We start from the raw sequence: 24,687 nt of genomic DNA, 5'->3' as shown, positions 1-24,687 counted from the left end.
CTACTCCAACAAGGCCACTCCTTTTCCAACAGGGCAGCACCCTCTAATTATGCCACTCACTGGACCAAGCATATACAAACAATCACACTCTCCTAAGTCAAATTTTGGTTCCAGATATTCACTGAAACCACTTGTATATCACCTTGCATTTTGATTTTATTTGCCTAGGGACAGCCCAATTGGGTCTTCTTTCTTGTTTTTAGTTCTTCTGGAGGCAGCAGATGGGCAAGAACATCAGTGGGAAGTACGACTTGATCGTGTGAGATATTTAGAGTTGCCATATAATAAAAAAAAAAAAACCAAACATTTTTCTATCGTAAGTCTAAGTCTCTTAGCTTCATTTTTTTACTTGTATGATAGAGCAACTTTATTTTTATTCTTCCATTTGTATTAAATTGGGTATTTCTTATCTACATTTCAAATGTTATTCTTTTTCCCAGTTTCCTGTACATCAGCCCCTCTAACCCCTCCATCTCCCCTTTTATAAGGGTGTTTCCTTCCTTATCCATCCCCAATTACCGCCTCCCCAACAATCACCTACACTCGGGGTCCATCCTTGGCAGGACCAAAGGCTTCCCTTTCCACTGGTGCCCCAACTAGGCTATTTGCTGCTATATGTACAGTTGGAGCCCAGGGTCAGTTCATGTATAGTCTTTGGGTAGTGGTTTAGTCTGGAAGCTCTGGTTGGCATTGTTCTTATGGGGTTACAAGCCCCTTCAGCTCCTTCAGACCTCCCTCTAATTCCTCCAATGGGGATCTCATTCTCAGTTCAGTAGTTTGCTGCCAGTGTTCACCTCTGTATTTGACATGTTCTGGCTCTGTCTCTCAGGAGAGATCTATATCCAGTACCTGTCAGCATGTACTCCTTAGCTTCATCCATCTTATCTGCTTTTGGTGGCTGTATGTATATGGGTCACATGTGGGGCAGGCACTGAATGGCCATTCCATCATCTCTGCTCCAAACTTTGACTCCCTATCCCCTCCTATGGATATTTCTGTTCCCGTTTTAAAGAAGAAGTGAACCATTTGCATTTTGGTCATCCTTCTTGAGTTTGATGTGTTCTGTGCATCTTGGGTAATTTGAGTATTTGAGCTAATATCCACTTATAAATGAGTACATACCATGTGTGTTTTTCTGTGATTGGGTTACCTCACTCAGGATGATATTTTCTAGTTCTATCCATTTGCCAATGAATTTCATGAAGTCATTGTTTTTGATAACTGAGTAGTATTCCATTGTGTAGATGTGCCACATTTTCTGTATCCATTCTTCTGTTGAAGGGCATCTGGGTTCTTTCCAGCTTCTGGCTATTATAAATAAGGCTGCTATGAACATAGTGGAGCATGTGTTTTTGTTTTATGTTGGAGCATGTTTGGGTATTTGCCCTGGAGAGGTATAGCTGTGTTCTCAAGTAGTGCAATGTCCAATTTTCTGAGGAACCTCCAGACTGATTTCCAGAGAGGTTTTACCAGTTTGCAATCCCACCAAAAGATGAGGAGTGTTCCTCTTTCTCCACATCCTCACCAGCATCTGCTGTCATCCAAGTTTCTGATCTTAGCCATTCTGACCGGTGTGAGGTGCGATCTCAGAGTTGTTTTGATTTGCATTTCCCTAATGACTATGGATGTTGAACATTTCTTTAGGTGCTTCTCAGCCATTTGATATTCCTCAGCTATGAATTGTTTGTTTAGCTCACTTCCACAATCTTTAATAGGTTTTTTTTTTTTTTTTTGCTCTCTGGAGTCTAACTTCTTGAGTTCTTTGTATATTTTGGATATTAGCCCTCTACCAGATGTAAGATTTGTAAAGATCTTTGCCCAATCTGTTGTTTGATGTTTTGTCCTAATGACAGTGTCTATTGCCTTTGCAGCTTTATGAGATTCGATCTGTCGATTCTTGCTCTTAGAGCATAAGCCATTGGTGTTCTGTTCAGGAAATTTTCTCCAGTGCTCATGTGTTTGAGATTCTTCCCCACTTTTTTTTCTATTAGTTTGAGTGTGTCTGGTTTTATGTGGAGGTCCTTGATCCACGTGGACTTAAGATTTGTACAGGGTGATAAGAATGGATCAATTTATATTTTTCTACATGCTGACATCCAGTTGAACCAGCACCGTTTGTTGAAAATGCTATCTTTTTCATTGGATGGTTTTGGCTCCTTTGTCAAAAATCAAGTGACCATAGGTGTGTGGGTTCATTTCTGGGTCTTCAATTCTATTCCATTGGTCTATCTGCCTGTCTCTGTACCAATACCATACAGTTTTTTTTCACTATTGCTCTGTAATACTGCTTGAGTTCAGGGATAGTGATTCCCACGGAAGTCCTTTTATTGTTGAGGATAGTTTCAGCTATCCTGGGTTTTTGTAATTCCAAATGAATTTGTGAATTTTTCTTTCTATCTCTATGAAGAATTGGATTGGAATTTTGATGGGGATTGCATTGAATCTGTAGAGTGCTTTTGTTAAAATGGCCATTTTTTGCTATATTAATCCTGCCAATCCATGAGCATGGGAGATCTTTCCATCTTCTGAGATCTTCAATTTCTTTCTTCAGAGACTTGAAGTTCTTATCATATAGATCTTTCACTTGCTTGGTTAAAGTCACACGGACTACTCAAGGCTGCCCACTTTCCCCCTACTCATTCAATATAGTTCTCAAAATCCTAGCCGGAGATATCAGACAACAAAAGTAGGTAAAAGAGATACAGATTGGAAAGGGAAAGCAAAATATCACTAGATTATGTGCAAGTATACTTAAGTGACCCCAAAAGTTCCACCAGAGAACTAGTAAGCATGATAAACAACTTCCGCAAAGTGGCTGGGAATAAAATTAACTCAAACAAATCAGTAGCCTTCCTCGACACAAAGGATCAACAGGCTGAGAAAGATATTAAGGAAAGGACACCCATCATAATCGTCCCTTAACTTCTTAGCATTGGTAGCTAACCTGTCTTCTGAGTTCCTTTGAGGCTAGAAACTGTTTAGCACTTTATCCTAAAAGAGCAGGAGATTAAGTAAGCTTTTGTTCTATCTCTGCAGGAAATGAAGGGCTCTTAAATTCAGCCTACTAGCTGAAATTACAGGAAGAAAAAAAAAGACACTTTGGAAAGTGATTTTAGCTTTTATATCTAAGTTTTCTCCAAAAAGTATCCTATGAAATTTCTATAAGAAAAAGGAGAAAGGGGCTTCTAATAAAAAGAAGATAAGCAGAATCTAAAAAGAGTGGGTTAAGAAGTGCTAAGAAGAGTCATGGGCACACAGTGGGTACATGTTTCATGCTATCAAATTGACCTGGGATTTTGTTTTTCCCTTTGGATCTGTTGAATCAGCATCACTGCCATTTGTCACTGTCTGATTTACAAATGGAAGCTTACTCAGTTGGGCATCCTCTCCCACATTTGTCATTAAAAGCCATGGCAACTCATGATGTAGAACATCAGATACAATTAAAATTATAACCCATTTTCATATAGGAAGCTTACTGCTCTCATTTTTTTCAGTGTTTCCATAGTTATCGTTAATTGTAGAAACTGGCTTGTCTATTACCTTTCTTTTCTGTTGCTGTCTGTTTAGATGTAGATTTCTAGATACAAGACTGGTTCATGTGTATTAGAACAAAAGTCTTAAATGCCACGATTGTCTTTGGTCTTAGAACACATGTGCATTGTAGTGCAGGTATATTGGTCCTAACTTCCAGAGTCTCAGCTTTCCTTGGTGAAGAGCACAAACAAATCCAAGTCTAGCAATGTTAGCTTGCTAAAGAAAATGAGCTATTCTCACCTGCTCCTTTTACACTAAGATGCACAAAACAATGAGAGGCACTGTTAGATTGACTGACTGTAGGTAATTTTTTTCTTGTCAGCTTAAACCCTCTGGTTTTTCTTTTACTCCTCCTGCCTGCAGGTTCATTCCAAGGCATTTGGATCAAGTTTGCTTAAGGTGATGAAGTGAATGGATGCTTTCCATCTGTGATGATAATGGGTGAGGCTTTGAGAAGATAGAATTAGTTCAAGCCCTCTGACTTGGTGAACAGTTGCTGTGAGAAGCTGTATCATTCTCACAGAGGATCCCTGAGGGCATTTTCAGTTATTTATTTATTTGACACATCAAAGTGATGGATAAGTTTCTAAGTCTATAAAGAACAGATGAAAAAGAGGCAGAAATATTTCACCGAGTTAGAAGAAGAACAACTAAGGCCAATAAGAGAATGGGGCACAGTACATACAAGGGGTCAAGAACATGGGACTGTTCTCATACCATGAAGCAGAAGAAAGCAGAATTCTGGGTCTAACCTGGCAGTATAAAAAGCTGCTGCTATTTATCATTGTTAGTCATCACATAAGAAAGCTTTCTTCAGATGTAAATATGGTATCAATGGAGCTTTATCTGTATTCATTCTCTCACAATGTGTTTACACAAACTGACAGTTGGCTCTGTAGTTCATCCTGGTTGCCTATGAAAGGTTGCAAGTTGTAGCAATGGATTCTCATTTTTGACTTAATAAGTCAATACATCATATCACCACATATTCACTAATCAAAAACAAGAGCAACTTCCTCTGTGCTGGATGAATGCTCTGGTTTAGAATCGGGCAGAAACTAGAGCAGGTTCTGACATCCCCATTAAGTTGATAATATGCAGCTGCTGCAAAGAAATAATAGCTGTTCTAATGAGTCAGTGTCCTTGTCAAAGACTCTGACCAGTTCTGTGCTGTGTTTTTGTTTCTTTTTGTTTTTGCTTTGTTTTTTACATCCACTTCTCTCTGAAGACTTGAGGCAACCCATATCTATAATGAATTTTAACAAACTATGTAATATACAACTGGCAGAGAGATATGATACAGCCTATATGATGTGGGAAGCTTTGTAGTGAGTGTGGGGAGCTCACAGGCTTTTATGGTCAGCAAACTATAAATGAGAGGACTGCATGCTGACAGACGTGTGCATGTTATATTTTCCTTTTGTGGATGCTACAAGATTTTCCCCCTCTCAGGAATTGTTTCAGAAATGACACAAAATATTTGGATCATTTTTACTCACCTTAGAAAGATGAAGGTGAGACTTATACAGGATCAGAATTTAGTGAAAATATAATAATCCCTTTGACTTCAATTGTCAACAAAATTAAAGATAAGTTTTTCTACTCTCTGAAGTTTAGTTTCAAGTTCCATAATTCTTTTTTGATAGAGAGGAAAGTTTTGTATTGAAAACAGAGGCATATATAGTTTTAGCTATGATAAGATCCTAAAGCAAGAATCTTTTCATCTTCAGTTAAAGTTGACTATTATTATTTGTTATATCTATTAAATTATAATTTATTAAAACATTAAATGACAATCACAGGTAAAACTATAGGAGTGTATTTGAAATGCTGGATACTGAAAAGACTCTTTTAAGTTCCCTGACTTACAATATTAAGCTGCCTCGGGGTTCTTTATTGCATATTTTAATGTCTCTTCTGTTTTGTTTGTTCATTTGTTTTTCTTATGACAGCATATTTACATTTGCAGAAATTTTTCTCATGTGATGACAAAAAACAATAAATACAGATATTTACCCTTTGCATAATGCCAGTTTAGACCCAGAATTCTTCTTTCTCATGCTTTACGGAACAGTCCCATTTGAAAAATATAACTCCACAATCAGAAAAAGCCTAATAGGTAGGTCTTCTCACAAAACTAAATCCAGTAGAAAAATGATACCAAATTCTTCCTCATCTTTTCCCTAGTTACTGCTCTGGTGCACTGAAATCACAACAGATAGTAGGCACTGGATTAACTATTATAATCAATATTGATAGTAGCTTGACCTGTAACAATAATGAAAAACAGAATGTCAGCCTAATAATTGAGGAAAAAATTCTGTGTATTACATAATTTTGCTTTGAGAACAAACGTTGCTAGATGTCCCATTTGAGCAGAAAGACTGGTTATCTTGGCAAAGGACAGCCATGGCTTCCAGGCCAGTGCCTGGGAATGGTGGGTTCTAGAATTGCACAGCCAAGGTAAATGTTTATATTTTAGAATCTAGACAATACATCTTGTGAGCAAGTGCTTTCCGTTTTCATATCCTAGAATTGTATGAATTGATACATACAGTGACTTAGGTTGAAATTGTGGTTCTACAGATAGTATTTCACATATAATTCAGAGAAATTCAAACCCCTCATTCTGGTGAATTCTTGTGTGTTTTGTGGTTTAGTATTGTGGTTTAGTGGGTTTTAGATTTAGTATTTAAAAATGATTAAATCAGCCAGTAATTCACAGATATATACAGTAGATGTTCTGCTATGATCAAGATTTTTTTCAAGAAAAAATAATTTAAATAAATATTGTCTGTTTGCTATTTGAGTCAGTGCAACAGACGTGTCACATTCTCATAACTTCCTGTGCAAATAGTTTTCAATGTCTTTAAATCCTGTTGATGATCAGCACTGTAGCAAGAGGCCACAAGACTCCTAAGTATCTCAGGCAGTTTGGGAAGAAGCCATTGTCTTGTCTTCATGTCTGTAGTTCTGTCATCATCTTGCCAAGGGAATGCTTGTATTTTCATCTAATGGCCCATATTTCTATAAATGGTAACATAATGAGGTATTTAAATGCAAATCTCTCCTGAAATGCTCATGGGTTAGGGCTATAAAGTCACAGTTCAGAATCTCTTAAAACAACAATTTTGACTTTAATGTATTCTGGGATTTAACAGAATAAACAGGAAGGGATCATTTTAGAATGTAGGATGATAAAATGGGTCTGTGAGATGATATGGTCTTCTTGTTCTCTACTGCTGGGAAACTTGTAATTCTACTACAAATAAATAACTACATTTACATTAGATTTATTTTGATCAACCTCTAAAATATTTTAATTTTTTTAGAGTCAAGCATGTAAGTATATATTTCTATTTTTGTTTTTAGTTGTGGAAGTTACATTTCAATCATTGGGCAATACCTTATTGCTTTGTTATAGGGATAAGAAATTACTTCAGATTGATTAATTTATAAAGTCCAGATATTTATTTCTTACAAGTATGAGTGGCGAAATTTCCAAATGAGTAATGCCAACATCTCTTAAGGGTACTCTTGAGTGATAGCTCGGCTGATAGTCACATGGCAAGGAGGTTTCTTTGAGACAGTGAATGATGTCCCCACCTTGCCAAAGTAGGCTCTCTCTAATAATATCAGGCTGAATTCACTCATAAGGAAGGTACTCTAGGGACTTCATGAATTCATTGAGTTATCTTTTCATAGAGTTAGAATTAAAATTAAATTTGAGCATTCAGTTTCAGAGGGAATATACAAATATACCTGACATACAACAGTCTATGGCATTTCTGTCATTAGCAACATCTGTCTCCTGCCCATAGTTCAGACCTAGATCCAACTCCTATTTCCTCAATGAGATCCAGCAAATCCTGCTTTTGAATTAATTTTATTTTCTCTTCATTGTGGCCTTTTTGAGCACTTGATTTTCTTTTATGAATTTACTTACTGATGTTGGATCTGACTCTACATCATTACAGATGCTTCTTATGTCATCTCTAAATAACTAGTTCGATTGTGTGTAATGTTTTGGGATGTGATAGCATTATTTTTCTACAACTATTTAAATATATGGCTCTGGGCTCAAAACATCTTTACTAAACATCATATATTCAAACTGAAAATAGTTTAGTGTATAAATGTCTTTCTGTTCTCTAATTAAACCCCAATTCAGATAGGAAGAGATACCATTACTAGTAAATTGGCAAGAAGAACTTAGAAAGACTAGTAAAATTCTTCCATTCCTTAGATATGGTACATCCCAGTCAAGTCAACAACATTCGTTTGCCAAATGAAACATATTGGAAAAAATCTCACAGGGAATCCAGACTAGAATATATTTTAGAAAAAATTGAAAACAAAAACAAAATAAAAAATGAGACTATAGATGTATTTTACAAAGACAGTGGTTTGCAACAGCTACTACACAGTCTGGGTTGTTTCTATCGTTCAATGTTTTATGGCAAGCTTCTGCATTTAGACTGCTGTCCTTACACCCTCTACTCTGTAGATACTAATTTAGCTTTTAAAACCTTATTAATATGGCTCTCATTGAAGACCAGCAGTTGTACTGTAGCTGTTGGTTTCAAGCAGATGCCTGAAGAACTGTCTTCCTGTGGTTTGTTGGCTATTCTGGACTTCAATGGAGAATGAATATTCCATTTGGAAGAAACAAACCCTTCTTCTGTTGGGTTTGACAGCTTCAGTAATGACTGATTCTTAGGAATAGCAGAGTAGTAGGAAAAGTACGGGAATAAACTAGTTACTTAAAAAAGGGCCTTATTAATAAGCTATTGCCTTATTACCATCTCATAGAACAACTCTTTTTGATACTAAATTAATATATTTATGGTGTGTTGTAGCCCAATCTTTCAAATGGTTCATATCATCTTTATACCATTTCCTCTATAATTGCACAAGGAATGGCTAGGTTCATCACCTTTTCTGAAACTCAGTACTTGTATGAAATGTTGCTTCATCCATTTCACCTAAAATCTTAACATAATGTTACATGCTACACAGCAGTTTTAGAAGGATATTACATCAAATGTTTTATTTTTGGGAAATCCTTATTGCCACCATCAAAAATCTCTCCTAGTTTCTATTAAACTATGTTGACAACTTAAGTTGATAGCCTAAACACCTGCTGCCTTACTTGGTTTACTTTTTATTGATTCCAGATATTTTTATTCATTATGTTTTTAATTGCTGTAGCTTTTTTAAAGGGGTACTATTATCTCAGGAAGCATTTAAACTCACTGGATTGGCAATGATAGCCTTCAGCACCTGATCCTCCGGTCTTTACCAGCTGTGTGCTAAGATTATAGCAGTGCACTACCACAGTGGCTTCCAGAGACGCACTGTTATAAAGAGAACATGATGAAGACCTATTGGCACAAGTGTTTCAAGTTTTCACAGTGTGCACAGGCATGCTGATGTTGATTGGTTTTGTTTACAATAATTTTTCTTTTCCCAGTTCGATATTGAGTATATGGCTATTCCTCAAGAAATACTTTCTGAATATAGAAAGGAAGAAATAAGAGGTTTTATACCAGAACATAGAGTATATCTCATGACAATGGAAACTAGAGGGCAGATATGGAGGAGGATGGTTAATATGCATTGCCATTTAGCATTCTGCACATGAAACTTCAGAAATAGTCCTGAGAATCTTAGTCTCTAGAAAGAGAAAGGGTTCTGCATCTTCTGATCTCTTACTAAACTTTTTACGACCCTGAAGAAATCGTCGTAAATTATGCTGATCTCTATAGAGCATTCTCACACCATGAGATTGCAGTTTGCATTGTATTTTACTAACTCAATTTGTTTCTTATTTACATTTAAAGTAGGAATTTATAATTAAATAATATAACACAGTGCTGTTTGGTTTTAGAGCATGGACTGAAGTACATATTTTACACCCCAAAGCAAATATAGCTTCCAGATTTCTCCAGCATCTCTCAGACCCTATGTGTCATACCTTACTGCTAACCCTGAACTTTCCAGCCCAGGGGCTTCCCTTCTCTTTCACCAGAGGCTCTTTCATATATAATCCAGACATTATCTTCTCTCCCTCTTTCTTTTCCTCTTCTCTCCTCCTCTCTCCCTCCCCTATCTTCTCCCTTTCCACATGGTGACTTCCTTGGCCTTGGCCATCAAGCCAGTCAACTCACCCACCCTAGAGCAGCTTCGCAATTAACCTGTTAAAAAAATGTGTTGGTTTTCTGAATTAAAATGTTATGCTTTATAAAAATAGGAAGTATTGGACTTACAAAAAATACTGTATGGTGTAGTGGACCAAGTTTGTATTGAGGAATTTCAGGCAGTGTACACTTATGTAGGGGATCCCTCAGTGCAATGTGAGCATATTGCATGACACTGGAGAGTCATTAGAACATTTATATGAATTACGATTTGCCTGTTGTACATTCAGAAATCTATTATTGTATTCAAATTCATTCATGTGGGCTTGTGTGTTGTCCCAATTCACATTGTGAGAAGCCAAATATAAAACTATGAATATATGTAGATGAAGGACCAGGAAAAATTCAGAACCCCTAGCAAACAGAGTACAGCCAAAAATATAGGTTAGCCAGTTCAATGACTCTGTTCCAGGAACTAGCTGACCACAGAATGAATAATTACATCAGCTGGTTCAACAACTCTCTCCCAGGAACTAGCTGACCATATAGTTAAACAATCTTGAGAAACAGGGAGTTTCTCCCTGTGATTTTTTACTGGTATTCTCAACATTTTCCAATGACGCCATCCCTACCCCCCCTGGGTTGTGGTTTCTTCCTTTAAATACCCCTTCTCCCAGCTACTCGGGGTCAAACTCTTCTATCCCTGCATGGGATACTAGTCTCGACCCCAGTGCACTGGTTCCTATCAATAAACCTCGTATTATTACAGCAAGGACAGTCTCACATGAGTCCTTGCGGGGTCACATCATCCCAAAACTTGAGTGAGGGTCTCTCCACTCTGGAGGTCTTTCATGGTCACAATGTTCAACAAAAATTGTCAGGTAATGTAAATTGACATGATTGAGAGGTCAAACCTATTCTATCTTGAAATCTGCCAAAATCTTAAAGAAAAAAAAAAAGTCATAGTCACTCTCTAGCTACTTCTTAGGAACAGTTAATCAAAAATTAGTGTGATTGTTTCAGATGTAGTGTCAGAACATTTGTGATTGTACACAGTCTTCATTCTATGACAAAGCCTCTCCCATGAATTTACGGCACAGGAAGATAACATTCAAGGGATGCCTCAGCTCGAGCAGATACCAGTTATCTCCTCAGTCTACACCCAGTGTCTCCACCACCTGACCTCATCGCCTGACCTCTTTGCCTCCAGCTATCACTGCCTATACCCTCATCTCCCCCCTCCTTCATATTTCACAAAGGTCACTCCCCCTACCTGAAAGCCTTAAAAGCTGTAACGTTCATCCCAATAAATGAGACCTTGACAACAGAACTTTTGCTTGGTCTCCTTCTTCTCTTCACCCCCATTTTGGCCCACAGGTAGAAAGCCTCTTCGGGACCCTGAATAACTAGGTCCCCACTGGTGGGGACAATTCTATGAGATGATTGCTCTTATTTTCCTGTAAAACCTTGTCTTGCTAAGGGTTCTGAGCAGCTCTGCCTTCCTTCCTGCCTTGCTGTGTCAGGATTAGATTGGAGGAGAGTCCAAGCCTGAGTTTGCAATAAAAAAGGGAACCTCAGAGACAGCTCTTTGGTAGTGTTTTGGGATTCACAAATGCTTCCAGGCACAATAGTCCTTTCAGGGCATGACAGCTACATATATAGCTAATTATGCATTTACTATATCACCTAACTATTGTTCCCTTAGATCTCTATAAAAGTATGAAATATAAAAGTATGATGCTGATTCATAGAAGAACCAGTATTTCGCTATGCATTACATTTTTATTAAAATAATTAAAACACTGAAAAACATCAAGGGCTTACTAATTGAGGAAAACCTAAACACATTAATAGCAAACTATAGTGCGGAGTCTACCATGATCTTGTTGGGGACAGATTGACATGGTTCCTGCCTCTGGGTCAGGGCCAGTGGATGTAAGCTTCCACAGTGTCCATGACTGTCATGGGCATAAGGCATATTTGTATAATAATGCACATATTTTCACATCCTCTGAGGAATGTCCTCTCAGTTATCCTTAAGGACTTCATGATAATCAGACAGCTTAGGTCCAAGAAGTGAAGGTGCGGCAAATGTCTCAGCAAAATGGTAACCTCCGGGAATTTAAGGACAGTCCATTAGGCTGTGGAAAAGAACTTTAAAACCATTGGTATGAAAATATAAAATTTCTCAACTGTGCAAAAAATAAGGATGAAATATGTATTATATGTGGGGAGCTTCAGAGATCTAAAGGAACAAAAGCTGCTGTGTTAATGAGCCAGGTCAGAAAAACACAAAAGTAGGCAGACTCCAGGGGTCAAAGTCAGCCTGCAACACAGCAAAGTTAGGCTGAGGTATGATAAATATGGCAATTTCAGGATGAGGTCCCACCCACTTAGTTTATCCTCTGTGCTTAACAGTGAAGCAGGGAAATCTCCAAACTCTTTTACAGTGTTAAAAGGAAATGTGTGCTTGCTGTGTCCAAAGAGTTAAGGGACTGGGGTTAAGGGATGCTAATTCATAGGAAAATCAAAAGGGAAACCTGCAATAAATAATTGAATTGATATGTAAATAAAAACTGTGCTTTTAGTCTGCAGGGGATATTCTATCAAAAAGCAATAGCAGTTCATCTTTAGAATTTTTTTTTCTGTCAAGATTATAGCTGTCTGGAGATGTCTAGAGAGTGGAAACAGCTCTTCAAATTTTTTTTTCTAACAGGATTTCTGACCTCATAAGAATTACATAGAAATCTGACAGAGCTCTTTTAGAATTTTTCTTGATTTATGATTTTGATCAAAAACCCCAAGAATTGCTTTTCAGAATTTTTCTATCAGTATTTCTGACATGGTCATAAGATCCAAGAATTTTTTTTAGCAGCTTTTCTGACTTTGTTCAGAAAACCCATGAGCTATCCAGATAACTTTTAGAATTTTTATTAGCAGGGAAATCTATCTCAACCAGAATTTTTAGCACAGCAAGAAGGCAGTCTAGAGCAGAGCAGAGCAGACACCCCCCCTACACACACACACACACACACACACACACACACACACACACACACACACACACACACACAGGCGGTGGGATTTAACTTTCAATCATTCCTTTTGGCCCTGCCAAACACCCGTTTCTCAGGAACCTGGACCTAGCCAAGGCTGGTCCTTGGCACTACAGTATGTGAATTATAAACAAAATATCTTTTTGTCCTTGCAGATAATTAAAGCTTTCTGAATAGATTTTCTTGAAAACTTGAGATCCTAGGGTAAGAGCAAGCTTTTAATATTTAATTTACAACTCTCAAGAGAATGCAAAGCCACTGAGTAGCTCACCTGACTCCTGAGCTGTGCATTTGCATCTCAAAAGTAGAATATTGATAAAGACCTTAGAGATGTCTCTAGGTCAAAGGACCAGGAACCTCAGAGATGCCCTCACCCTGAGAGAGATTATTTATACCTCAAATGCTGGAAAAGAAGTCAGAAGGTTTTAATTTCTAATGGAAAATTATTTCTCAGACAAAGTAAACAAAGGGAACTTTCTGTCAGAGATCCTGAGGAAGGAAGGGAGAAGCTAGGAGGAAGTCCATTCTGGAGAGAGGAATGAGGATTGTTGAAGCCACACTGGAGGGAGAGAAGACTTGCGAAGGTTGGCAGATGTAACACACATTTTTATAAAACTGAAAAATGTACTCAATTGCAATATATTGGTATACAATACACAGAGGAAGTAACTAAAACAAATATCAAGTAAATGTTATAATTCAGGGAAGAACAGATGGCAAGTGGCAGGAAGAAGAAAGCATTGGACAGGACAGATGTGGCACAAAGAAAACCTCCTCATCACTGATCAAAAGAGACTCAGGCGACCAAAGAGAATAAGGTACTGTACATAGCTGAGGTGCAGCTCATCCTCCACACGCCCTCTTGAAGCCAGGCAGAAGCTGACCATGCAACACTGTCATTTATCCAATGTCCAGCTTTATAATCCCTACATGGAACCTTTTCCTTCATCGAGGCCAAAACAGATGTTTTTCACTTCTATCATCGTATTTCCTATCTCTAAACTAGACTTTTGATGAAGGATTGAAAATTATACATATGGATGGTACTAGGGGAGAAAAAGGGAGGAAGGAGAGAAAATAAGAGAGGAAGAAAGGAGAGAAAAGGGAGAGGGGAAGTAATGGGAAAGGGAAGGAGAGAAGGAGGAGAGAGGAAGACAAAGGATGGAAGGAGAGGGAAGAGGGAAAAGGAAGAATAAAAAGGAAAGACCATTCCTTGGCTTTTGTTTTATTTACCTCCTCCTCCCTAATCTCCAATTATGTCATTAGTCTTGCTAACTCCTGAGAGGGTTTCGGAGACAGTTGAGCAAAGAAAAGCATTTGATTTTAAGTTGGAACAATTTTTGTTCTCATTTCCAAAGCACTAAACAACCTCTCTAAATTCAAGGCTTATAATGAATACTTCTCACTGCTGGAGCCAAATCAAGAAATGCTCACAAATGGCCCAGGATAAGCTTCTTACTTCTAAACAATTCACACTTAACTGAGCAGAGTAAACCCAAGCATGTAGAAGTGTGCTGATTGATTCTTTTGTTGGTGGTGTTCTGAACTGATCCAGTGTCTACTTGATCCAAAATTAAATTCTTTCCCTTCGACCTTGGTACTGTCTGAGAAACAACAGAGCGATTGTCAGTTTGTTTGTCGCCCACTCCTCCCACAATGTTACTGTATTGGGACATTCTACATTAGAGTATCAGGACAATTTTGTAATACTTTATTTATCATGCTTCACTTAAAGATGGGTGGGCATGAGAGTTCTTCCCTGGAAAACTGACAGGTAAGGAAGGGGACAGCTATGTAAAGCTCAGGCTGATCACTAGGGATGATCTTAATTTCACAGTATGTAAGCAGCCAACATGCTTGTAATGGAAGCCTAAGGGGTGGCATAGTGAAAGAAAAAAGGGAATGGTGTATAGAGTGTGGAAGCCTGCACACTGTGAGAAAGAAGTTCCTTGGGTAAACCACAATGAAGAAAGTTATACTCTGGAGCAAGAGAAATGAGGGGAGATGCCATAATGTCAGTGGCCAAGGTGGTAATCATGAAAAATAGGTGGACTGGGGTGTGATTTCAGGCAGAGTCATAAGGATTTATTGATGGATTGGAAGGCAAACATAGAACTCCTAGATACGAGAATGACCAAGTAGGTGGGCAATGGTGTCCCTTTCTGACAAACCAAAAACAAATTTAGAGTCAGGTTTAAATAACAGAAGCCACTGCCAAAATTTTTGCTGGCAATTTAGAAACTTACTCAACTAAGTAGTTTCAAATCATATGATTTACTGTCTTGTACTCTGCATCCCCTCTGCACCCTACAGGAGGCTTTTAATGAATGTTTGGGCTAGACACGTTAACATTTAATCATACATATGCATTAAACTCTCAAAAATAAGACATAAATATTCCAAATTATACATATATACAAAACAAGCATAGGAGGAGCCAAATGCATCCTTCTTCCCCATCTTCACTGTCTATTTCTGTGACCCTCTATTAACTCCTATTCTCGCCATTCGTTATTTATATTTATAAATATTATAAATATTATAAATATTCGTTATTTATAATACAGGAATATAGAATATACTTCCTTGAGTTATATAAAACATGAAATATATAAAACTCCAGACTCATTCCTGTCAGAATGCTCTTGAAATATTATCAGTAAGAAAAACCTCAGGCTTGGTTCTCTATGCATTGTGACAAGCTGCATAAGATACAGTGATATGATACATTATCCTGCTTTGTTTAGACAACAGTAGCCAGGCTCTGTCTTGTTCCTCCTGTAGGAGTTTTCCTGTGACTACTTTCTCTATATAGCATTCTCATTTAATTATGAGCAGAGCTAGCATTGCACAGTAATTTCCCCTGCCCCCTGTGTGAGAAAGAAATGTTTATACATCATTACCATCATTAATTTAGCTTTTCTCATCAATCCAACAAAATCTTGTTTTATAATCTCTGTTTCACAAATAGGCACAAATCTCCAGATAATACAAATTTCATCAAATACAGATACAACCATTAGATAACGAGGAACTGCATAAATTTCTGAACTAATTGAGTGCAAAATAATTATTTGGCTACTGCCTGTGTTCAGCCACAGTTACTTCTGGAACCTCATGCCTCACAAAGCAGTCTAGCGTTACAACAATCCTGAGAGGGAGGCAGTAGGATTTGGTTCTTCTATTGTAATGGCAACTCCTCTTTCTGAGATCTCTCTCCACAGGTACTGATTACACAGCTCTTGTTGTCTCAAGTACTTACTTTTCTCTGACCCTGTCTTTATGGTGAAATTTTCTACAATTCCTTTGACAGATTAACCTTCTTTGTCACCTGTCTTTTTCTCCATAAGGGACCAAACAGATGTTTATACTCTGGGTCCTTTTCAAACATCTCAGCTATGAGATGAACATTCAAGACTGCTCAGCTATCCATAGAAATGGTTTGTTTGGCCTTTGTGACTGCAGGTTCTCCAATTTCTGTTAGAGCTAATTAAGCACAGACTACGTAGTCACTAAAATTAGTTTGGGATAGGAAAGGAAACTGAGGTCACGGGAACCTATTTCCTGTAGTTAGACATGCACCTGGGATGTGTGTCTTCCATTCCTTCCTACTTTGCTTCATTTTATGTAGCTTTTTTTTTAATAGGATATGACAGTTTAGTTATACTGACACCACATGGATTCAGCCTGCCTAACGATTTATTTCCTTATAGACAATAAGTTGTGTTTACCAGTCTTTGAATGCTAGATCTTTAATGTCTGATTTCTCTTTCTCCATATACACATGAATAATGGCTAAAGTGATTTTTCCTTCTGAATGTCAGATGGGAAACTATAGAATGAATTAAAATGTAACATTTGTAAAAAGTAACATTATAATATCATTTTATATGTAGAAAAAGTTATCTACATTACCATAGGAAAGCAGAGCACAAGAAATCTTGACCAGTCATAAATGATTTAAGCAAAGGATAAGCAATGTTGCTTTAGAAATCTATCTCCTTGGTTAACTAAAAAGATATGTAAATAAATATTATTTTTGTTTAAAATCATCATAGAATATACTTTTACTGATCATAGCAGAATTTGATGATAAATTTTTGGTAGTATACCTCTCACATATTATAAAATGGATCAAGAATAAAATGCATAAGGTTTTAAAATTATTTTTTCCTATGCCAATACTGATGCTGGCACACTTACACTGTTGAATGGTGGGTGATTATATGAATAACACTGATTGAAGAAGAAGGAAAGGAATCATACCATACACATAATCTTGCAATATCTCTGACTGAAAAACTAGGTATTCAATAATAGTTCACTAATGGTTGCTCTTTAAGGTGATTTCTGCCTCTATCAGCCAATCTAAAACTCAGCTGTCCTTCCTTTCTTTTAAGGCTAGAGAGGCAAAATACAGAAGGACATAGTACTTGGCATGAAATCACAAGTTCTGGACCTATTCTGTGATCTGGGTAGAGTCAAGGCAGTTCCCAACTGCTACGTTGCATTTTGTGACATGACTGCAGACACCTGGCAAACTGCTTGCAAAGATCAAGCGATTGAACGTGTATACATTTGCCATGTACAGTTATTAACAGAACTCTCTCTAATAGCCTGCATAACTTCCATCTGGCACTCTTTCTCCTTCATTTACACTTTCTTTATAGCAGTGACTTAAGGAAGAATGAGAAATGTTTTTATTCTTCCATCAGCCCTGTTGTACTTTGAGTCCATTCTACTCGGATGCATATGTCTTGAATTACTGATCACTATTTGTATTGGAATGGGAAAATCAGCTACTCTATAAGATTTTCTTTTTCCATGTGTACAGTATCTTTTGAGTAGTAAAGGAAGTGTGAATTTCTGTTTAATCTCAACATCATTTCTCTTTTTACTTCCTCTTCCTTTTTGTTGATGGTGTAATAGTCAGTACTGCTCAATGTTTAATGTTCAAAAACGTCTCAATGTTTTCAGGGAGGCAAGTTGTCTGCATCAATACTTGAAGTTTGCCTCATGAAATACCATGGCTTTCAGTAAGCAAATCCAGTAAAAATACCTACATCTAAGATGTGTGAGATCTAAGCAAAATAAAGCACCTGGAGTGGTGAGCCGAGAGTATTGATCAGTCAGGGTAAAACTAAGTAATCAGAACATGTTTCAGCGAAAGTCTTTTAGGCATTTTTAGTGAGACGATTTCAGCTCATATGTTGAAAATAGATCTTTTGCTTAAAATGTGGATTGCTACTGTCTTCTCTGTCTGTGAGGACATTTTGTCTTCGTGGTAAAGTTTGATGTGAGACTTCTCATATTTAGTGAATTTCTATTCATCCATTTTCACGTGCTCAAAAGTATTGTATGGCAAGTCTGAAAAGTCACAAAAACATCACTTTTTCTTTTAAATGCTCAGTTGCAGCATTTTTTTGCATATTTTTAAGACTGCTGTTGGTAAGGCAGTGTTCAATGCTCTTGCTTACAGATAATATTACAATTGGTTTTGAAATATTCTCTGTTCCCTCTTGAGTTAACTTGGAAATTTTGAAAACTAAAAGGCTTTCTATCTACCTATGTGTTGCAATGTGATACTGGAAAGTTTTACAATCTTTATTTAAATCACTTTCCATTCACACAGAACAGAGAAAGTAGTGCATAGAAACTCCATTCCTCATACTTTCTCTCTCACTATTCTGCCTATATGGTAATGATGCTACTTATATTTTCAAAAATGGAAAGAAACAGCAAAATTCAACACTAGAGTGTTGAATCAATAAACACTAAGAGTATATTCAATATTTAATACTTTTAACTCTTTGCGAGGGAATTCACTTACGAGTTGCAAATTACAAATTGTATTTGCCAAATGTTATGATCTATGACCTGTTTTCTTTATCTAAAGAGGTTCTAAAATATCGTCCATCTTATTAAGAAGAGGACACTGAGTTCAATTAGTCACAGAAACACACATCATACTATAAGATGATTATTTAAGTATCTTGTATTGAAGTTATTATTGTACCGGCATACATAAAACTGTATGTCTGCAATTTAAATCTCCCTTTGTTCTGTTTTCAGGAATGTCGATTGTAATCTTCATATTTCTTGTTAATTTCATATATTTACTAAGGTATTCATGAGTTTCTGACATAATCTGTCATTTCATTTGTGTGTCCATGCAGGTGACAAGCAATTCTGAGGTTACTACTTAAAACTGAAAACCACTCCCTGTTTCCCATCCCATCTCTTTCCAAGTGATGGCAGAAACAGAGCTAGAGGTGTCAACTGGAAAGCACGATCTTAACACTCATTCTCATGCAATGGTATTATTGAATATTACCGAAACTATTTTAGCATCTCCGTTATTACCAGGGGTGTGGTAAGGTGACCTGTCTAGGACATTTAGTTATTGATTCAAGTGAAAGTAGAGTTTCTAGAAACAAAGTCTTTATTTGTCTAAAAGAGAAAGAGACAGGGTAAGGAAAGTGTACAGAAGGGTTAAGAGAGGGAGTGATGGCTGATGGAAGAAAGGAATCATGGGAATGAGGGAAGAAGGAAGGAAGAGAAAGGAGAAGAAAAAATTAAGTCTTAATGTTCACTTTAATGTCTAAGACAGCCATGTGTTTACTAATTGCCAATCTGCATACATGTTCTGGGCTAGAGTTGTCTAGGAGAGCATATAAATTTACTGGGCTCATAGTAGTGAAGAGAAGGCAGAGAGAGAGAGTATTTATTTATTAATTTTAGGTAAAATTGTGCCACCGTCACAAAACCTAAGGGCAACTAGAGATTGTGAAGTCTGGGCATCCAGGGAAATCAGAAGGTCCAGCAAGCACTAAACCTACAGCTTGTCAGGCACAGTAGCATGGGGAAATAGAGGACATCTGAGACTGAATGCTGTAATCATTATTGTCTGAAAGACCGAGAGAGTTAACTGAAATGAATATGCATGAATATATCAATGACAAGAAAAATTATTTGAGAAATTTGCATAAGCAATGTTTTAGGTTCGATTAGGCCAGCACCACAATCCCACTTTTATAGTGTTATTATTTAAAAACAGAATTACTAAGCTTAAGGTTAGGTTAAGGGCATTTTGAGAGATTTGGCAGGTGACAGTCCTCTATGCTTGTCGCTGGTGAAATTAAAAAAAAAAAAAAGATATCTGGTTGGGTCTATGTTCATATGTGTTAAACTGTCTCTCCTTTGGTAAACATGTTTTTGAGAGCACAGTTTCTGTCCTCTGAAGACTCAGGAGTTAACAAATGGAGGAAAGAAATGTAAATAAATGCCTGGTAGATGCCACAGCTCACACAACAGAGATGTTGGAAGTAGGTACACAATTGGGGAAGATGTTTATATCAGAAGAGGCAAAGATATGCCCCAATTATGACTCTCAAAATTAGTAGTTTACATTGTAGTATTAATTTGTTCTTTTTAAAAATTTTGCCAATTTAGCTTATAAAAGAATATTTATATTTATTCCCAACAATTTGGGTTGGAATAAAATTATATATTTAGTTATTCTAGAGAAAAGAGTCCTATAGAGTAAATGTTCAATAAATAGCAGAAAGATGAGAGAAGGAAACTTGGGTTATTTAGAGAGCCCAATGGAGGATGCTTGAATCTCACTCAGATGGGGGAATATAACAGTCATTAGAGATGGACTGAGGGAGGAATTAGTTGGGGAAGAGATGGGGGTGGGGTAGATCAGGTATAGGGAGAGCCTGAGAGAGATAGCAAGGAGAATGAAAGGAAATAATCAGTGGGTAGGGTTGGGGGATCTCTAGGACTTGGAAAGACCTAGGATGGGTAACGCTCCAGGTAGTCTATAAGAGTAACTGTAATTGAGACTCCTGTCAGTGGGAATCTGGAGCCTAAATTACCCACCTCCTGTAACCAAGCAGAATACCCAATGGAGGGATAAGAACACCAACCTGCCCATAAAACCTTCTACCCTTCATGTCTACAAGAAGTTCAAGGACAAAGATGGCCCAGAAATTGAGGGAATGGCCAACCAGTGAAGGTCCCAACTTGAGAACCATTTACATGGGCAAGAACCAATCAATCTCTGACACTCTGTAATTCTTGAAGTCAGAAACCTAGCATAACTGTCCTCTGAGAGTCAGGTGACCAAAACAGTTGTAGAGATTTCTCCACAGACAAACATTAAATGGAATTTCAAAATTTTTATAGAAGGGTTGGGAGAAGGATTGAGGAACCAGGACAGTATATGGACTCTACAAGAAAACCAACACAGTTACCTAACCTGGACCATTGGGGGCTCCCAAAGACTGAACCATTAACCGAAGAGCAAGCATGGACTGGAGCTAGGCAGATGTACAGCTTGGTCTTAGAATGCTAGAGAAGAAAGTCCTCTAGAGTAAATGTTTAATAAATAACAGAAATATGGGAGAAGGAAAACAAACAGATTGCATGTATGTATGTATACTAAACCACAAATTTTCAGGGAATGTAGTGACAGCTACTAATGATTATTATGAGCAATGCTCACAGCCTCTTGGCCTCTCCTCCTACTTACTACGATTGCTCAATATGAAACTTTCCCCATTCAGTAACAGCAGAGATGAATGAAACTCAATTCAGCATGAGACAGACTGCCTCCCACCCAGCAAGTCACAAGGCAAGATGGAACTAAAGGAACATCTGTGTACATATGTCAACTCCACCTTTGCACTGAAGGGAAATTAATCTTTCCCCCAGTAACAGCATCAGTAGGCCTTTCTGTCTAATACTCCATCAATTCCAGTGTAGTAGCTATAAAGTTCATGACAACATTGATGGATCAGAAAAAGAAAATGTGCACAAAGTACAATATAATGAAAATAATTGTACTGCTGAGGTTTTTGAGGATTTGGAATTCTTAAAGTATAAATATTTCAAAATCAGAATATTATTATTATTTCTTACAGCACAAATCAGAGTAATAGAGTATTTACCATGGGTACTTGCTTATACACATAAATTGGTAGGGCATTGGGCAGCTCAAGTGTAGGAGAATCAGATTTATGAAGCTTCTTCTAGAGTGTAAATAGGAAAATGAGAGGGCTCATCATTTCATCCATTATAACACTTAGAATACTACGGAAATGAGGCAAAATGAGTAAATCAAAATTAAAAGAAAAATATGTGCTTACTATCTGTCTTTTTTAGCCTAAATTCTCATCACACTTTACTGTGCTGATTTTGCTGTTTAAATTTTCCTCCTACTTCCATTCCTCTTCATCTCCTTCCATTTTCGTTCTCTTCTTTTTTCTTTGTTCTCATTTTCTCCATCTTCCTCCTCTTTCTCTTCTTCCTCCTGCTCCTTCTCCATGTTCTCCATTTTTGTCTCCTCTTCTTGTTTTAGTTAAGATTTCTATCTTAACTGTGAAGAAACACCATGAACAATTCAACTCTTATAAGTGAAACATTTAATTGGGGTTGGCTGGCTGCCAGTTTAATCGAAGCTTATTAGTACGTTTTTATCATGGGAGGAAGCATGGCAGCATGCAAGAAGAAATGGTGGGGCAGTGGCTGAGTTCTACATCTGAATTTACAGGCAGAAAGAAGTTAGTGGGGTATACTTTCCCCAACAATGCTACATCTACCCTAACAAGGCCATACCCCCTAATTAGGCCACTCCCTGTGAGACTATAGGGAAAATTTTCACTCAAACTATCACATTCCACTCTCTGACTTCCATATGATAATAGTTATAATTATTGAAAAGGGCATTTAGTTCAACCTCAAAAGTCCTTCTAGTCTATAAAAATATCAAAAAATGTTCAAAGTCAATCTTTGATTCAGGGGATCTCGTAACTGTAATCCTCTGTAAAATCAAAATGAAAAGTAGGTTAAATATTTCCAACCTATAACAGCACAGAATATACATTACAATTCCAAAAGGTAGAATAGTGAGAAAAATACTAGAGCAAAGCAAGACTGAAAATCATCTGGGCAAACTAAACTCTATGTCTTTTTTTTTTTTTTGACATTTTTTACATTTTATCACTGATATTCATTATATACAATATTATATTCCATAAAGATTCCTTTCAGTGAGTAGGGTGAGGGGGTACAGACAGGGTTGGAAGGAGGACAGGGAGGGGAGAATGTAATTATCTTTTAATTAAAATTTAAAATATTTACAGATATGTTTAGAGTACTTTGTACACTTGACCATATTCACACCCGATATACCATCTTCCTATCTCTTTCCTTCCCTAAGTCTCCTTCTGTTTTCACATCATATATACATATGTATAAATTATTTTTTTATTAACTTGAGTATTTCTATGTACATTTCGAGTGTTATTCCCTTCCCGGTTTCCGGCAAACATCCCTTCCTCCCCCCTTCCTTATGGGTGTTCCCTCCCCACCCTCCCCCATTGCCGCCCTCCCCCTACAGTCTAGTTCACTGGGGGTTCAGTCTTAGCAGGACCCAGGGCTTCCCCTTCCACTGGTGCTCTTACTAGGATATTCATTGCTACCTACGAGGTCAGAGTCCAGGGTCAGTCCATGTATAGTCTTTAGGTAGTGGCTTAGTCCCTGGAAGCTCTGGTTGCTTGGCATTGTTGTACATATGGGGTCTCAAGCCCCTTCAAGCTCTTCCAGTTCATTCTCTGATTCCTTCAACGGGGGTCCCGTTCTCAGTTCAGTGGTTTGCTGCTGGCATTCGCCTCTGTATTTGCTGTATTCTGGCTGTGTCTCTCAGGATCGATCTACATCTGGCTCCTGTAGGTCTGCACTTCTTTGCTTCATCCATCTTGTCTAATTGGGTGGCTCTATATGTATGGGCCACATGTGGGGCAGGCTCTGAATGGGTGTTCCTTCAGTCTCTGTTTTAATCTTTGCCTCTCTCTTCCCTGCCAAGGGTATTCTTGTTCCCCTTCTAAAGAAGGAGTGAAGCCTTCACATTTTGATCATCCGTCTTGAGTTTCATTTGTTCTAGGCAACTAGGGTAATTCAAGCATTTGGGATAATAGCCACTTATCAATGAGTGCATACCATGTATGTCTTTCTCTGATTGGGTTAGCTCACTCAGGATGATATTTCCAGGTCCAACCATTTGCCCTCTGAATTTCATAAAAGTCGTTGTTTTTGATAGCTGAGTAATATTCCATTGTGTAGATGTACCACATTTTCTGTATCCATTCCTCTGTTGAAGGGCATCTGGGTTCTTTCCAGCTTCTGGCTATTATAAATAAGGCTGCGATGAACATAGTGGAGCACGTGTCTTTTTTTATATGTTGGGGCATCTTTTGGGTATATGCCCAAGAGAGGTATAGCTGGATCCTCAGGCAGTTCAATGTCCAATTTTCTGAGAAACCTCCAGACTGATTTCCAGAATGGTTGTACCAGTCTGCAACCCCACCAACAATGGAGGAGTGTTCCTCTTTCTCCCAAAGCATCCTCGCCAGCATTTGCTGTCACCTGAGTTTTTGATCTTAGCCATTCTCACTGGTGTGAGGTGAAATCTCAGGTTGTTTTGATTTGCATTTCCTGATGACTAAAGATGTTGAACATTTCTTTTAGGGTGTTTCTCAGCCATTCGGCATTCCTCAGCTGTGAATTCTTTGTTTAGCTCTGAACCCCATTTTTTAATAGGGTTATTTATCTCCCCTCTTGGTCTAACTTTTTGAGTTCTTTGTATATTTTGGATATAAGGCCTCTATCTGTTGTAGGATTGGTAAAGATCTTTTCCCAATCTGTTGGTTGCCGTTTTGTCCTGACCACAGTGTCCTTTGCCTTACAGAAGCTTTGTAGTTTTATGAGATCCCATTTGTCGATTCTTGATCTTAGAGCATAAGCCATTGGTGTTTTGTTCAGGAAATTTTTTCCAGTGCCCATGTGTTCCAGATGCTTCCCTAGTTTTTCTTTTATTAGTTTGAGTGTGTCTGGTTTGATGTGGAGGTCCTTGATCCACTTGGACTTAAGCTTTGTACAGGGTGATAAGC

The 24,687-nt window shown here is 37.7% G+C and overlaps 1 non-coding gene across 1 annotated transcript; it reads left to right on the top strand.

Moving 5' to 3' along the window:
* Positions 1-8,075: 8,075 nt before the first annotated feature.
* On the top strand, positions 8,076-8,211 carry LOC116894981. Its single transcript, XR_004387172.1, has one exon. It is a non-coding gene; the product is annotated as a small nucleolar RNA SNORA2/SNORA34 family (small nucleolar RNA).
* The last annotated feature ends 16,476 nt before the right edge of the window (positions 8,212-24,687 follow it).

This window comes from Rattus rattus, chromosome 2, assembly GCF_011064425.1.
Source record: "Rattus rattus isolate New Zealand chromosome 2, Rrattus_CSIRO_v1, whole genome shotgun sequence".
Taxonomy (NCBI): Eukaryota; Metazoa; Chordata; class Mammalia; order Rodentia; family Muridae; genus Rattus; species Rattus rattus.
This window is presented reverse-complemented; position numbering and strand designations above follow the sequence as displayed.